The sequence below is a fragment of the Lepus europaeus genome, chromosome 6, assembly GCF_033115175.1.
Source record: "Lepus europaeus isolate LE1 chromosome 6, mLepTim1.pri, whole genome shotgun sequence".
Lineage (NCBI taxonomy): Eukaryota > Metazoa > Chordata > Mammalia > Lagomorpha > Leporidae > Lepus > Lepus europaeus.
In genome coordinates, this window is record NC_084832.1 from 124,485,676 (window position 1) to 124,502,560 (window position 16,885).

Consider the following 16,885-nt stretch of genomic DNA (forward strand, 5'->3'; position numbering starts at 1 on the left):
ACCCAACATCAGGTACTTTGTTAAAGTCACAGCAAACACATGACTACAGGGCACTTCACAGTGGCAGAACGTGAGGCACACAGCTAGCAGGAACATGCAGGGATTCCTTGCCTTTGCAGCTGTCTGCTGTCCGCACAGCCCTGCAGAGAACAGAAGTGCTTCATTTCACACCTCTCGGGATGTCAGGCATGCTGAAGTCTCTATGAGTGGCATTTACATGAACACATTTCATATTTAACAAACTACTTATGTCGTAGATGTCTTAGTCTCTATTACAAACACTAGCAAAATTAATTATTTTTTAAAGTGACAAAGATAAAAGTGACTCGGGAATATAATTTTCAATAAATACAATCGTGACTTTCCTTGCTGATAATAATGATGGGATGAGGTTGCCCTGGGTGGTTCCATCACCCAAGCAATGAAAGAAATCCCTAAGGGAGGTGTTATTTCAGTCAGTGGGGAACACTGCTCATAGTTGAATTGGAACACATGTGTGCTGCTTCAGCTGATCCACAGGAGGTGCGTTCGTCGTGCACAGTGTGCACCCTTTCTGTATTCTGGTTTTTCTTGCTGATAAGTAACTCCTGGGGAGGATTATGTTACTACTTAATTTTCACTTTCCTGTCATGTTCTGATTCTGAAGGTTGCCAAAGCATAGATTTAACTGAAAGATTCGTGTAATATCTAATGTCTTCTATTTTGCCGGTAATATTGGCAAAGGCATTCTGTTCTAACACTTGTGTGGCCCCAGAAGGATGTGGAAAAAAAATTTGTGAATATGCTAATGAAAGAATTTAGTGAACATCATTTTTGGCTGCTTTCCACTTTTTCCTAACTCAACCAAGCATCATTGCAGAAAGATTTGATATAGAATCAAGAGGTGAGCATTAGCTGCCCACAGCGATGTGTGAGCTCCTGATACTAGCTTCTAACATCCAAATTTGGAAAGAAAAAATCTTTCTAGTTCTCAAATTCAGAATTTGCTCTTGGGAATATAGTTTGCTTTCAAGTGCTTCCATAAAATATTTTATCATTTTATTTTTCATCTCCAAAATAATGATAGCTAAATATATTGACCACATACTAAGTCCTTATAACTATATGGTAAGCAGTTTACAAATTTGATTTATTTAATTCCTTAAAAGCTTTATCAAATAGCCACAGTGTTTTTGGTTTTCAAACCTTTTTTTAAAAAAATAAAAAACTCATTTGATTCTGAAAAAAAGTTATAATTTCACAAAGAAAATTGAGACTTTTAAAATACAGTGTATGCCATGACATATTTCTGAAGCTGTTTCCACATTCTAAGAGGCAATGTCTTTAACTTCTACAACACAAGTTTAAATTACACTAATTTTTATATGTGTTATTTCTCTGTCTAAAATGACATCCTCATAAGAGGACAGAAAGGATTCCAGATAGGGTGTTTTACCAGTACCCTTTTCATTTTCTACTAAAAAGACTTTATTCTGTATCCTAAAAGTAAATGAGCTTACTGATACAAATTGAAATTATAGTTGTCTTAGAATTTTACATTTCTCAGTAGTAATTATACATATATTTATTAGTACAATATTTATCGAGTATTTAGACTTTAAGCTGTGAAGACAGAAGCTAGGGGAATGTCTAATGCATTGTTGTATTCCCCATACTGAACACAGGGCTTGAAACCGAAGGGAAATCCAGTTAATATTTGATGAGTGTGAATCAATATCATTTGCTCTTTGGTACCCATATCTCCAAAGGTTCATAAAAGTGGATTATAGAAAGTCCTGATTCCGTATTTTTCATGTACTCCATTGTCAAATTTAGGAACTGTTTGATTCGTCTGAGTAACTGTCTGTAAAGTAGAAAAATTCTGGTTTGTATTTACAGAAAAAGTTGCAAAAAATATTAGGTCGGCAAGTTGTTATATGTTATTGAGAGTCACTCATTAATTTGATTATCTAAGTCATTCATGTGAACTCAGATGTTTCAGAGGCAAACACAAGAGCTCTCTTGCTTCATAGAGCTTATACTTTGGTGATACAGATATTAACTCCTCAAAAGAACAAATGCATTATATGACAGAGAATAATTCCAAAGTCAAAAGGGGATAGATACTGAGAGGTATCTCGGGAAAGGTAGGAGGGGGCTATTTTAGATAGAGATAGATAATGACGGTTTTGATTTCAGAGTTTATCAGAAGGAGAGAGGAAGGGAGATGAAGTATGGAGGGCTATGATACTATTATGGCTGATGGCAGCAGATAATGTGAGATATCTTGTTCAGCATATGCATATCTCATTCCTGTTACTTCCATCATGATATTGAGTATCAGTGGGAGAAAACAGAAATCAATTTCCTCTGTAAAAATTCCACTTACATCAAGTGATTTATCTACTTACTTCTATGAAAAAGGCATTCAAGTACATACCAATTAGCTTTTCTTTTCTTTTCTTTCTTTCTTTCTTTTTTTTTTTTTTTTGACAAGCAGAGTTAGTGTGAGAGAGAGACAGAGAGAAAGGTCTTCCTTCCATTGATTCACCCGCAAATGGCCACTACGGCCAGCGCACTGTGCCGATCCGAAGCCAGGAGCCAGGTGCTTCCTCCTGGTCTCCCGTGGGGTGCAGGGCCCAAGCACTTGAGCCATCCTCCACTGCTTTCCCGGGCCACAGCAGAGAGCAGGAATGGAAGAGGGGCAACCGGGACAGAATCCAGTGCCCCAACCAGGACTAGAATCCAGGGTGCCAGTGCTGCAGGCGGAGGATTAGCCTAGTGAGCCTCGGCACCGGCCAACCAATTAGTGTTTCATTACTTTAAAATATTTGAGAGAATCTGCTTAGAAAGAGACTTGTTTTCGCTCACAGTTTTGGAGATTCACAGTTGAAGACTGGTTGGTCTGCTGTCTGATAATTGTGGCAGAAGCATACAGAGGGAGCGTCACAGGGCAAGCTAAGAAGTAGAAGGAGCTTGGCTGCCCAACTTGGCTTTTACGTCAACCCTCTCAAGAGAATCACCTTCCAATATAGCATGTACCAGTCACCTGAACATCTTATGCTGAGCCCACCTTTTAGACACCATATTTGGATCAAATCTCCACCCTTTCTCCCTAGCCATCAGTGTAAGACTTTAGGGAAGATGCCCCCCATATATTGACCTGTAGCAAACACCTAGGTTATCATCCAAACCATGACAAAGCGTGTGGAATCTCTCACACTGGGGTCGGCCAACCTTAATTGGGTCTACTTTCATGAAGAATGTAAAGATCCACATAGTACCAGAAACTTTGCCCAGCTTTGTGTTGAAAATGACACATTGACCATGCGTGAGACACCTGCTCTGTGTTCTCCTCTCCTGCTGGTCTTCACGCTTCATCATTTCAGCTTCAGGAGAGTTGATTCCAACATGAAGGTTAAACTCTGTAGAAAGTGAAAACTAACAGAACATATTCAAGATTTTCTCTATGTGAAGGAAATGTTTGAAACCACAGAAACTTCAATATCCATTCAATTAATTTAAATTGTTTTGTAAGTTGATTCTGTATCCCTGTAGTAAGGCTAGTGAAAGACCACAGGAATGTCAGTTTCTGTACTTACTGTGAACATAGCATAGTCCGTTTTCTGCTCTGCTCATGAATGGGTATTTTATCCATGGGCATATAAAGCAATAAAGATAAATTTCTACTGAATAGAGGGATTCCAGCCACAGAAGAGGAGATTCATCAAGTACATGAAGCATAACTTTACTGCTGGTTACATTGTGCCAGGCAGCACAGCACACCTTTCACATACTTTGTCTTACGTTACCTTCACTGTATTTCATACACAGGAATAAATGAGTTCCAAATGTAATTCTGGCATATTTTAAACACTTATTTATTTGAAAAATTTAGAAATGACCATGGCTAGACAAGGCCAAATCTAGGATCCAAGAGCTTCTTCTGGGTCTCCCACATGGGTACAGAGCCCCAAGCACTTGGGCCATCTTCCACTGCTTTCCCAGGCACACAAGCAGGAGCTGGGAGGGAAAGGAAGCAGCCAGGACATGAACTTGCACCCATATGGTGTGCTGGTGGTGGCCTAACCTGCCACGCCACAACACTGGACCCAACCCTGACATTTGTTTGGAGCAAATTACTTCTCTAGTTTGGATTTCCTCATCTGTAAACATGGATAATAGTAAAGTGCTCTTTTATACGGACTTGAGCATTAGATACATATTCTCAGTTAAACTCTAGGAATGGATGGAGTCTGTGGTCACAAAAGGCTTCCATAGCCTTGGCAGCCCATGGCAAGAGCCTTGGATGATCACTGACATCATAAAAAAAGAGTGTTAATTGTTAAAGGAACAACAGTAGTCACTGAGAACTTGTTCGCCATGTAGGACCTCTATCCCTATTGAATTGTAATATGAGAATAGACTGCAGATTCTCTCCCCAAACTGTACTCTATATGTTGTGTGGGTGCAAATTGTTGAAGTCTATGATTAGCATGGAGTTGGTCCTCTGTATATCAAGTCATACTAAAAATGAACCATAAGAAGAAAATAGGAGAGGGAGAGGGAGGTGGGATGGGAACTGGCAGGGGGTGATTTGGGGTGAAAGAACTGACCACTGCCCAGGGACGGCTGTGTTCCTGTCCTACCATGGACCTGGCGTCCCACAAAGTCATGGATGTCCCCAGGCTCCTGTGCTCACAGTGGTGCCGGGCTGGGATCTTACCGGTGTGTAGTCTCCTGCAGCTGGGCCAGTGGTGGGTGCAGAGAGTGAGAGCACTGTGGGCCCCTGGGTCCAGCAGCCAAGCGGGAGGCTGGGGTCCTAAGCCCCGAGCACAGCCTCGAGCAGCAGTTGTGCCTGCCAGGGCTTGGCGGGAAGCAGGCTGTGGCGTCCGAGCTGTGGTGCAGTGTTTTGCTTGGGGACCTGGCACCTGCTAGAGTTGCGGCCCCACCCCATCCCCACCATCCACTTTGGTTTGGGGGAGATCCAATATATTCATGTCATTTACTAAGTGACATATATTTTGCATAATTTCTCCAAATTAGTTATCTAGAGTCAAATATTTATAGGTTCTTAAATAAAGTTAAAGTGATCACCCCCCTTTTTATCTTTACCACTCATTCACCCACTTAGGTCATCTGGAAGCGTGTTCTCTCTCTCATTTTTTAAATTTTATTTAACTTACACAAATTTCATGCATTTCATATACACAGATTTAGGAACATATGACATTTTCCCCTCATCCTCCCTCTCACCCATACTTCAACCCTTCTTCCTGCTCCCTCTCACATTCCCACTCTTAATTTTTACAAAGATATATTTTCAGTTTGCTCGATGATTTTAAAGGTAACCCTATACTAAGTAAAGGAGTTCAACAAATAGTTTGAAGAAAAAAGGAAAAAAAAAACCACTGTTCTCAACAGAAGAGACAAGGGCTGCAAACAGTCATCAAATCTCACAATGTGTATTTCACTCCAATACATTACATTTCAGGTACTTTATTAGTTACCATGGATCAGGGAATACATATGGTATCTATCTTTTTGGGACTGGCTTATTTCACTAAGTATAATGGTTTCCAGTTGTGTTCATTTTGTTATAAAAGATAGGATTTCATTGTTTATTTTTTTTTACAGCTGAGTTGTACTCCATAGTTATATATTGCATAATTTCTTTATACAGTCAGTAGTTCATGGACATCTGGGTTGATTCCACATCTTCACTATTGTGAAGTATGCTGCAATGAACATGGAGGTACAGCTAACTCTTTCAGATGCTAATAACTTTTGGTTTGGTAAATTCCCAGGAGTGGGGTGGCTGGATCATATGGTAGGTCTGTATTCAGATTTCTGAGGTATCTCCATACTGTCTTCCATAGTGACTGCACCAGTTTATATGCCCATCAACAGTGGATTAGGGTACCGTTTTTTCCCACATCTTCACCAGCATTTGTTGTTTGTTGTTTTCTGTATGTGAATCATTGTAACCGGAGTGAGGTGAAACCTCGTTGTGGCTTTGATTTGCATTTCCCTGACAGCAAGTGATCCTGAGCATTTTTTTCAAGTGTCTGTTGGCCATTTGAATTTCCTCTGTTGAAAAATGCCTGTTCAAGTCCTTTGCCGATTTCTTAACCAGATTTTTTGTTTTGTTATTGTTGAGTTGATTGAGCTATTTATGGATTCTGGATGTTAACCCTTTATCTGTTGAATAGTTTGGAAATATTTTCTCCCATTCTGTCGGTTGCCTTTTCACTTTGCTGAGTGTTTCTTTTGTAGTGCAGAAGCTCCTCAGCTTGTTGTAATCCTACTTGTCAATTTTGGCTTTGAATGCCTATACTTCTGGGGTCTTTTTCAGGAAGTCTTTGCCTTTGCTAATGTCTTGCAGAGTTTCCACATGGTTCTCTAGTAATTTGATAGTATAGGGTCATAGATTTAGCTCTTTGATCCATTTTGAGTCGATTTTTGTGTAAGATGTTAGGTACGGGTCTAGTTTCAAACTTTTGCACATGGAGATTCAGTTTCCCCAGCACCATTTGTTAAGGAGACTATCCTTGCTTCAGGGATTAATTTTAGCTGCTTTGTCAAAGATAAGTCGATTGTAGATGCATGAATTGATTTCTGGAGTTTTTCTTCTGTTGTATTGATCTACAAATCTGTTTTTGTGCCAGTACCAAGCTGCTTTGATTTTAACTGCCCTGTAGTATATCTTGAAATTAGGTGTTGTGATGCCTCCAGCTTTGCTTTTCTTGCATAGGATAGCTTTAGCTATTCAGGGTCTTTCTTGTGTCCATATAAATTTTAGCATCATTTTTTCTAGATCTGTGAAGAATGTCATTGGTATTTTGATTGAGATTGCATTGAATCTGTAAATAGGTTTTGGTAGTATGGACATTTTGATGGTACTGATTCTTTGGCTCCATGAACATGGAAGATTTTTCCATTTCATAATGTTCTCTTCTAATTCTTTATTTAGGGCTTTGTAACTATCATTGTGGAGATGTTGGACATCCTTACTTAACTTTATTCCAAGATATTTAATTCTTTTTGGAGCTATTGTGATTGGTACTGATCTTAAAAGTTCTTTCTCAACCATGACGTTATCTGTGTACACAAAAGCTATTGATTTTTCTGTGTTGATTTTATATTCTGCTGCTTTGCCAAACTCTTTTATGAATTTATATAATGGAGTCTTATGGATCTCTTATATATAGGATCATTGCATCTGCACTTTGGGTTAGTTTGATTTCCTCCTTTCCAATTTGTGTCCCTTTTATTTCTTTTTCTTGCCTAATGGCTCTGGCTGAAACTTCCAGAAACAAATTAAATAGCAATGGCAAGAGTGGGCATCCTTGTCTGGTCCCAGGTTTTATGGAAATGCTTCCAGCTTTCCCCCATTCAATAGGATGCTGGCCATGGGTTTGTCATAAATTGCCTTGTGTTGAGAAATGTTCCTTGTATACCCAATTCACTTAAGGTTTTTATCATGAAAAGATGTATTTTATCAAATGCTTTATCCCTGTCTATTGAGATAGCAGTAGAGATTTTGTTCTTCAGTTTTTTAATGTGCTGTATCACATTGATTGATTTACAAATGCTGAACCATCCTTGCATACCAAGGATAAATCCCACTGGGTCCGGGTGAATGATCTGAGTTGTTGGATTCGATTAGCTAATGTTCTGTTGAGGATGTTGCTTCCATGTTCATCAGGGATATTGGTCGATAGTTCTCTTTCTCTGTTATCTCTTTCAGGTTTAGGAATTAACATGATGCAGGCTTCATGTGCTCTCTTTTCCAATAAGTGTTCATGACGTTGAAGCATTTTGTTGATTTGTTTCATAAGTATGTTGTACCTTACCTTCTTCAGTCATTATGTTATGAAACATTGGAAATGACAAAAATAAAAGCTTATATTCATTCACCCTCTTATTTAATCTGTATATTCAAAAATCACAGTCACCCTCATGGAGAAATTAAGCTTGCTCTGATGCAAGTTCCAATATAGAGAGTTAGGAATTTTTTGAAGAAAATTCTTTAGAGAGATACTTAGAGAAAGATGATTTTAATACACATGGACCATTTTGTGTCCTGTGGGCTTGCCACATCTGCTGATACCTGTTCATTTATGTGTCTTTATATAAAATGTACATGAAATACAAACGTTTTACAGCACCAACTTGAAAAATACTTGTGGGATAAATATTTGACTGAAGGGCATAATCTTAGGTAAGAGATATTTGTTGTTTCATTGTAGTTCTCTATAATACTGGGTACCTGGTAACAGTATACAATTGTTTTATTTCATTTATTTCATTATTTCTTTTTTATTATAGACAGGGACATGTTGATCCCTGCCGCATATGCTTAACTTGACATGATTTCCTGAGTTAGCACCCTGTTTATTGAAAACTTGTAAGGTCCAGAAATCTTTGAAAATTCATTGTAGTTTCTTTTAAATAAAAAAAGATCATCAGGAAAAGCTGATTTAATATAACCAGAAACTGTGAAAGGCCAGAAGAGAACTAGTGACGATGGCTGTTCTGAATGTGACTGTTCGCCTCCTCGTGCCCAGTTCACTCTGTCATGAGTGAATGATCCATGTGCTCCAGTGCTAATCCTCTGGGGAAGACTTAACACCACCCTTAGGTGGCTCCAGAGTTTCTTAGTGACCTGTTTTGGGCATTAAGGGGACTATCATAGATATAACAGTTTACAGCCTCCGTACACATTACAGAAGAAATCTTAAATTTTCTATCTTCAAGCCGCTCACATTTCAAAAGCAGTTTTAGCCTATTTGCCTTTAAAATATGCTATGCTGTACTTGTTCTCCTCTTCCTGGTACTGAAAGCCATGATTTGTAATGCCCAAAGTCACATTTACTCTGAAACTGTCAATGTCAATGTAAATAACAAGTGGCTCCACTTACATTTGTATGTCACGTTTCTTCCTCTTGGGACAATGGGTCTCAGGAATGCAACTCATACTCCATCTTACATGTACACCAGTAAATTCACTGGATGTAATATGGCTTATCAAAGAATGTGATTACCTGTGGGAACTTGAAGAATCCTAAAATGATTTTAGATTCATAAATAATTATAACTCTGTCAAAAATAATGGAGTCTGTGTTGGGCTTTAAACTATTGAATTAAGAGATTATAAAGTCTCCTTTATGGATGAGAGTCATGATATTATGTTAGGTGATACAGACTGAAACTTTAAGATATAATAACTAGGTAGGTATGTTCCTATTGGAAAATACTTTCTACCTGAAAATCACATCTATAATATATACCATAATTTATATATATATATATGTATATATATATATATATAATTTCCAACATGCATATAAACACACACATATATACATCACACATATACACAAAGATTGCCTCTAATGGCTGTTATTGTAGGTGGTCTTCTTCTTTATAAATTTCCTTTAGTTTCTAACTCATCTAACAAGTGTGTAATACTGTATAATAAAGGAAAAACTAATAGTTTAAGAAGTGCTTATCACATTGCTTCTCAGCCTTCCGGCTAAGATCAAGTGTAGTAAAAGTGCTTATCGCAATTCCACTCTGGCCAAGATCCACACACATATGATTTATACAAGTTATACACGTATATATACATGTGCATGAATGTGTATATGAGATACTTAAGGCCACTGTTTCAAAATCTTGGACATCAGGTAGTATAGGACTGAATTCTGGCAAAAAAACAAGACTCTTAAGGATCTGTGAGCTGAATGGAGATTCTATGTCGCCACTGTATTGAATACACTGGGTCTACATAGCTGTAGTAGAGATACTTCATTGAATACTAGTTATTTTAGTTGCTACTGAAAGAAACTTAGGATTACAACTTCTCTACCAATGTAGTAATGTTTACTGTAGGATATTCCTAATAAAGTTCAAACAGAAAGTTGAAAACCATAAAATTAGAGGATGGCACTGTAGGGTAGCAGATAAACCTTCTGTCTGCAGTGCCAGCATCCCATATGGGTGCCAGTTCTGTCCTGGCTGCTCCACTTCTGAGCCAGCTCCCTGCTAATGCACTTGGGAAAGCAGTGGTGGATGGTCCAAGTCCTTGGCCCCCTGCACCTACATGGGAGACCTGGAAGAAGCTTGTGGTTTGTGACTTCGGCCTGGCCAAGCTCAGCCACACTGCAGCCATTTGGAGAGTGAACCAGATATGGAAGATCTGTTTGTCTCTCTGTCTCTGCCTCTCCTCTGTAACTCTTACTTTCAAATAAATGAATAAATCTTTTAAAAAAATAAAAGCATAAAATTAATTGATAAGTCAATAAATTGCCCACGAGAAAAACAAAACAAAGCAAAAGCCCAACTCAACTCTCACTAATGGAAGACAGTCTAATTCATTGAGTTCTCTACTATCCGCAGTGTCTGGCAGACGATAAGAAAATGTGTATGAAACAAAACAGTAAAGCATGTACAGAGCTGAAGAAAGCGAGTATTCAGTGAAAAAACTGACAAATTATACAAATGTTGGTAATATCAAATAAGGATTTTAAGTCAGTTAATACAGATGTGTTAAAGTACTATAAATACATATATACACGTATAAATTATATGTATAAATATAATTTATATTTATATTGCTTATTCAATTTATATTGTATAAATTATATGTGTGTGGATCTTGGCCAGAGTGGAATTATGATAAGCACTGTTTAAACTACTAGTCTTTCCTTTATTATTCTCTTCATAATCAATGAGAATAAGTGGGAATGTAAGCATAAAAAAAGAACCTACACAAGAAGGTAAATGGAAATTCTAAAAGCAAGATATATAGTATGCAAAACAAAAAAAATCTTTGGATAACCTTAATGCAAGATTATATTTAGGAGAATACAAAAATTGTTAAAGTTAAAAAGTGATCAACAGACTTAATTTACTCTGAAGAACCGAAAAAAAATTGTATTGAAAACTAAGCTTCAGTAAAGTATGAGGCGTAGTATTATGCAGTAAATCATATGTGTTATTGGAATCCAAAAGAAAAAAGACAACAAAGAGTGGACCAGCAAATATATTTAAAGTAATAATAACTAAAAGATCACCTAAATTTACTAAGAAAAAATATCAACTTACAAAAGCAGAAAGCACATTGAACTGCAAGAAACATAAATACAAAGAAAACTACCTCTAAATACAACGAAGTTATACTTGTAAACTTCAAAGATAAAGGAAAAATGTTGCAAACAGCCAATGAAAAGATACATGAAAGGCTGCTTGTGACGTAGTGGGTAAAGCTGCTGTCTGCAATGCTGGCATCCCATATGAGCATGTCCCCAGCTACTGACCCAGTTCCCTACTAATGTCCTGGGAAAACCAGTGATGGTGGTCCAAGTGATTAGGCTTTTGTCACCCACATGGGGGACCCAGATGAAGCGCCTGGTTCCTGGCTGTTGCCCTGTGCTGGCTATTGATGGCCATCTAACACTGAATCAGGGGGAGATCTCTCTCTCTCTCTCTCTCTCTCTCTCTCTCTCTCTCTCTCTCTCTCTCCCTCTCCCTCTCCCTCTCCCTCTCCCTCTCTCTCTCTCTCTGCCTCCCTGCCTTCCTGCCTCCCTCCCTCTTTCTATGTAACTCTGTCAAACTTTTTTTTTTTAAAAAAAAATACATGATAAGTAGGAGAAAAAAAACATGGAAATTTCAGCTAATTTTTATGAGAAATAGTAGGTCATAAGACAATGGAATGCCATCAATGACATGATGGGGTGGGGTGGAGTTAATAGCTAGAATTGTACGTGAAATGCAAATATCATTAATCCATGAGGAAATACTTAAGACAAGTTTGCAAATTAAAGAAGGAATTTTTTTTGCAAAGGGATATTCAATACAAGAAGTAGTAAATATTATTGTTTTATTGAAGGGCATTCACACCTTGTGGATAGCTGTATGAACATGATGGAATAAAAAGTGCAAGAAGTAATGAATATGTGAGTAAATATAAAAACTATACTTTTCCTGTTAATCTAGAATAGCCTAATTACTGTATAAAACAGTCCCTAGCTAGTATCATATTTAATAACAAAGTACTTAACATACCCTCTTCAGAATCGGGATGAAGCAGAGGTGGCCATTTGTACTACTTTTATTCAAAATTGCACTGTCATGGCGAAAGGATAAAAAAGTGAAAAATGAAAAAAACAGAAGACATAAAAGGGAGAAATGAAGAAGCAAGCGATGAAATACAGAGGAAACCATGCCTCCCAGGATGTACATTAGCTGGAATCTGCATCAGAAACAGGCAGGATGGATTCCAGGCACCTTGGTACCAAATGTGGCCATCACCAGCACTGGCTGAACTCCCTGTGACCAACAGCTGTCCCTAGTTTTTTCCTAGTACACATTTTCTATTAATATTTTGAAGAATCCTTACAAATACAGTTTGAAATTTTAAGACTCCGTTCTCCAGCAGTGGGGTAGTTTAATATAAAGTCAATCTAAATCATGCTGTTCTCATAGTTCTTGGGTGCCTAATTAGGTGTGGAATATCAGAGAGCTAGGATAATGTTTTGACTCTGTCATAGCTGCTGAGCTGTTTTTAGCACTGCTATTCTGGTTTATTTTGCATCACAATGCTTAAGAGTTCCAGTTGTTTGACAGCCTCATCAATACTTGATATGGTCAGTATTTTTAATTTTAGCCGTACTAATGTATGTTATGGTACTTCATTGTGATTTTAATTTATATTTCCCCAGTGATTGATGATGTTGAATATTTTATATACTTATTAATTATTTATATATCTTCTTCTTGGAACTAGGTGATAAATTCTTAGTGCTTTACCAAAATACCTCTTGTCGTATATCTATCTGTTATATAAATATATGTATATTTACATGTGTATTTTACATATATATTCTAAGTATAAGTCCTTTTGCTATATTTTATTGAGAGAGTGAAAGAGAAAGAGCTTATTTCATAAAATAAGAATTAGCCCATCTGTTTATAAACAAGGTGAATAGATAAATATCTAGTGGGGGAAGAAAAACTGTTCCTTATCCTAAAATGAACAATAGCAGCTGGAAAATCATCACAAGTGAGATGAAACCAGTGGGTGAAAATTTTGTTACAAGCAGGAAACCTGCATCATTTCAAAATATATATATATATTCCTTTTTAGGGGAAAATGGGAAATTTATAATAGAAATCCTGACAGTTACTACTTTCTCTAAGAAATCCAGGCTAATAGGTTCAAAATTGGGGGAAAATGACATCGTAGGCTTCCTGTATGATATGTTAAGAAGAATGTAAACTTATAACTGTGATATTTGTGATCAAAAATACACATTATTCTCAAGAAACATCAGCTAGTGGTCAAGAATGTTGTACACACATGAGAAAAAAAAAAAAACACAAAGCCTGAGAAGTTGTTCCATATTAAATAACAACAGTTGTGGCAACTAAATGCAATCTATGATCCTGCAGGGAATTCTGTTCTCAAAAAAACATTGCCATAAAGAACGTTAACAAGATAAGTGAAGCAAATCTGAATGTGAACTCTATTAAATGGTAGTATAGTGCTATGTTAAATGTCTTGGTTATGACAACTTCTGTGGTTATGTTGAGAATGTCCTTTTTCTTAGGAAAAAACACACTGGAGTGTATAAGACTAAAGTTGATTGATATCTTCAAGTTGTTTTCAAGATTCTGAAAAAAAAATATACAGATAGATATATAGGGAGAGAATGGTAAAGCAATGTGGGCCATGTATAAACCATTGATGAGTCTGATATTTCCTTACCTTCTTTGGTAAATCTTCTGTAAGTTAGAAATTATGTGAAAATAAAAACATACCAAAGAACTATTTTGGTAATGCTTGGCTAGTAGAAGCATGTAAGCATTTTGTAGGTATCTTCTGGGCTTCTAACTTTGCTTTTCTCTGGGATCTTGCTTCCCCCAAATCTAGCAGAATATTTCTGGCAGTCAAATGTGTCCTGTGCTGTGCTCTGTCCCAGCGCCACTCATTGAAACTGAAGACGCCTCACCCAAACTGAGCAACTATGAATTTCTTTCTCCAGATATTATTAAAACAGGACTAAATTATTTTCATAAGAAATACATGCCCTTTTGTTCTTAAAGATGGCTCTTTCCATAATAATATTTCAGTCTCTCTTTGTACACATTACTCATCATTGCTTGTATGACATGTTACTGAGAGTCTTTCATTTCTCTAGTTTGGTAATAAGCAGAATGAGGAGCTTGCACGCCAGTAACTCCTCTCCCCAAGGATGTCCTTGCCTTGAGCCTTCCCCCAGTAAATGAACTTCTTAGGAAGCTGTTATTGCAGGATTGAGACCCGTATCTCTAAGAGGATTTCGCTCTGAAGGAAAAGTATTAGAAAGTCCATTTGGCCTTAAATCTAACCCATATTCTCCAATGCAGTATTGCCAGGAATAAAGCTGGTATTTTTAGCATCATCTCTTTGATTCCTGCATCTCTGAAACTGGTTCCCCATGAGGGGAAAAGGGTGTGATTAATTATCGCCCTCCACCTACAACAACTGCCTGGCAGTCCCTGCAGGGTGGCTGGGAGAGCAGAGAAAGGCAGCCAACAGGAGGGATGATGCACGATGAACCATATCACTCTAATGGCTGTTAAATTTTTTATTCTAGCTCTTGTTTTCAACTCCAGCTACATTTCTCTGTCCTCTTCGATTCTAGAAGGTACACGTTTCTTTGGAATAAATCTTCGTTTGGGACTAGAATCCAAAGAGTCAGAGCTGGTACCAGGCATTATTTTATCTGCCTGCATGAAATATTGTTAAAATTACCATTTCTGAAAAGTCTTTTATAGTGGATACTTTGTTCACTGACTACCAGAAAAATCAAATCTTGTATCCTTCTAAGAGCCATTTGACTCCAAGCTGGTAGAGCAGGTTGATTACAGGCTTGTATCCAATGTAGCTGCCCTCAGTGCAAGCCTGAGAATTGAACAGGAATGCTGAGGAAGAGCACATACTTCCACAGGTGAAATCAAATCCTGCTTTTGGTCTCACCCAGCAGTGCCCGGAGTTCTAACATGGAGATGGAAGAAATGTATTTCAAACTCATTGTAAGCAGCCCTCACTGGAGGGTGGCACTGGAAGTATTTCCAGCAGAGAGATGATAAACAGATTGGAAAAAAATAGATAAGATTGCTAAATATGAGATTTCCTAACAGCTATGCTAAGCAACCTCTTGAGTTCAGTCCAAGATGGCATTGGCAGAGCCAAAGGGTGTGAAATCAGTGCAGCTGACCCATTAGCCTTCCTTGGTTTTTGAATGAAGAATTCATATTCAATCCATTTTTACACTGATATATTTTCTTAACTTTCTATTCTTGATTTATAAGAAGAGAGTTCAAGTATTTCACATAAACAATTCTAAACACATAATGATACTTCCCAACTTCCGTGCTTTGTTCCTTTCCTTTTTTTTCTTTTAATTTAGTGATAAAATACTTTCAATTTATAGTCATAGGTTTAATCCTCCACCAAAGAAAGAATTCAGCAAGTAGAAACAACACTGTTCTGCAGGAATATAGACAAAGGCTATGAACAATAATGAAATCACGTGATACCATTATACTCATACACATTACGTTTATTTATACTCTGTATAGTATTTACTACAAATCAGAGGAAATGTGATATTTGTGTTTTTGTTCTGGCTTGTTTCACTAAGCATAGTAGTTTCTAGTTGCATCTGTTTTTATTTGTTTAAAAGGGAAAAAGGCAGCGATATCTCCCATCTACTATACTGGGTCACCTCCCAGATGGCATGGCCAAAGCCAGGAGCTGTAAATTGAATCCAGGTCTTCTTTGTAGGTGGTTGAGCCATCAACACTTCCTACCAGGGTGCACATGAGCAAAATTGTGGAATGAAGGACAGAGCCAGGACACAAATGTAGACAGTTGGACATAGGATGTGGGTGTCCCAAGCAGTGTCTTTGCCACTTCGCCAAATCCCTTCCCCAGTGGGTACTGTTTTTTAGCCACTAAAAATATTCATTATTGCCAGCTAAGTTAAATCAGAATGTTATGCAGATTAAATTTTCTTTGTTAATTCAATTGAATTGATGACTTTCCTGATGCTGCAAAGTTTCAGTATTGCTTTTCCAATTACTGATCTGTCATGCAGATTTTACTTCATGTATCTCAAGCAAACAAAATAGATGAACAATTGGGGACTAACACTGTCCTCTATAATATTTTATTGCAAACAATTTTGCTTATCCAAAAAGTATTCAAAATTTCATTTCATATAAATAAAAAATCTTGCTTGTGCTCCATATTGTGGTTCTTTATAGTATATAAGAATAGGGTTATATGAACATGCAGCTTAGAATGGTTGTCAAATGACAGTAATGATTGTGTTGCTTGATTATTTTCAAGGCAGTTTGACAAGCTATCATCTTATTTATTTCTTTTAAAATGTAGAATTATTTCTCCTGTTGTATGGGTGCTTGAGATTCTAGAAATTTAATAAGTAACGTGGATGACTAAATTCACTAAGGATTTAAACCAAAACATAGGCGTCCTAGTACTACCCCAGGAGCCATACCATCCAGTTAGAAAAACTGACTTTCTAAGAACTAGTCACAAAATTTAAAAAGAAATCTCCCAAGGACCGAAGATCCTGAAAAATAGCCTTATTTTTATGCTTTGAGAGAGTATTAACAATTGATTACTTAAAGTCTACAAGCCATCTGCCAAAATGCCTTTGCAAAAGAATTCATAAACCTGTACCCAATTTGTGCAAATATAAAAGGAGATACACTAAGAAGAAAGGGAGGGGCACAAACAGTTTGAAGTACAAACAGATATTAACAAAGACTGCACAGTGTGTTTGTGAAGTAGGAAAGCTGTACCATATTTTTATTGCACAATATAAGA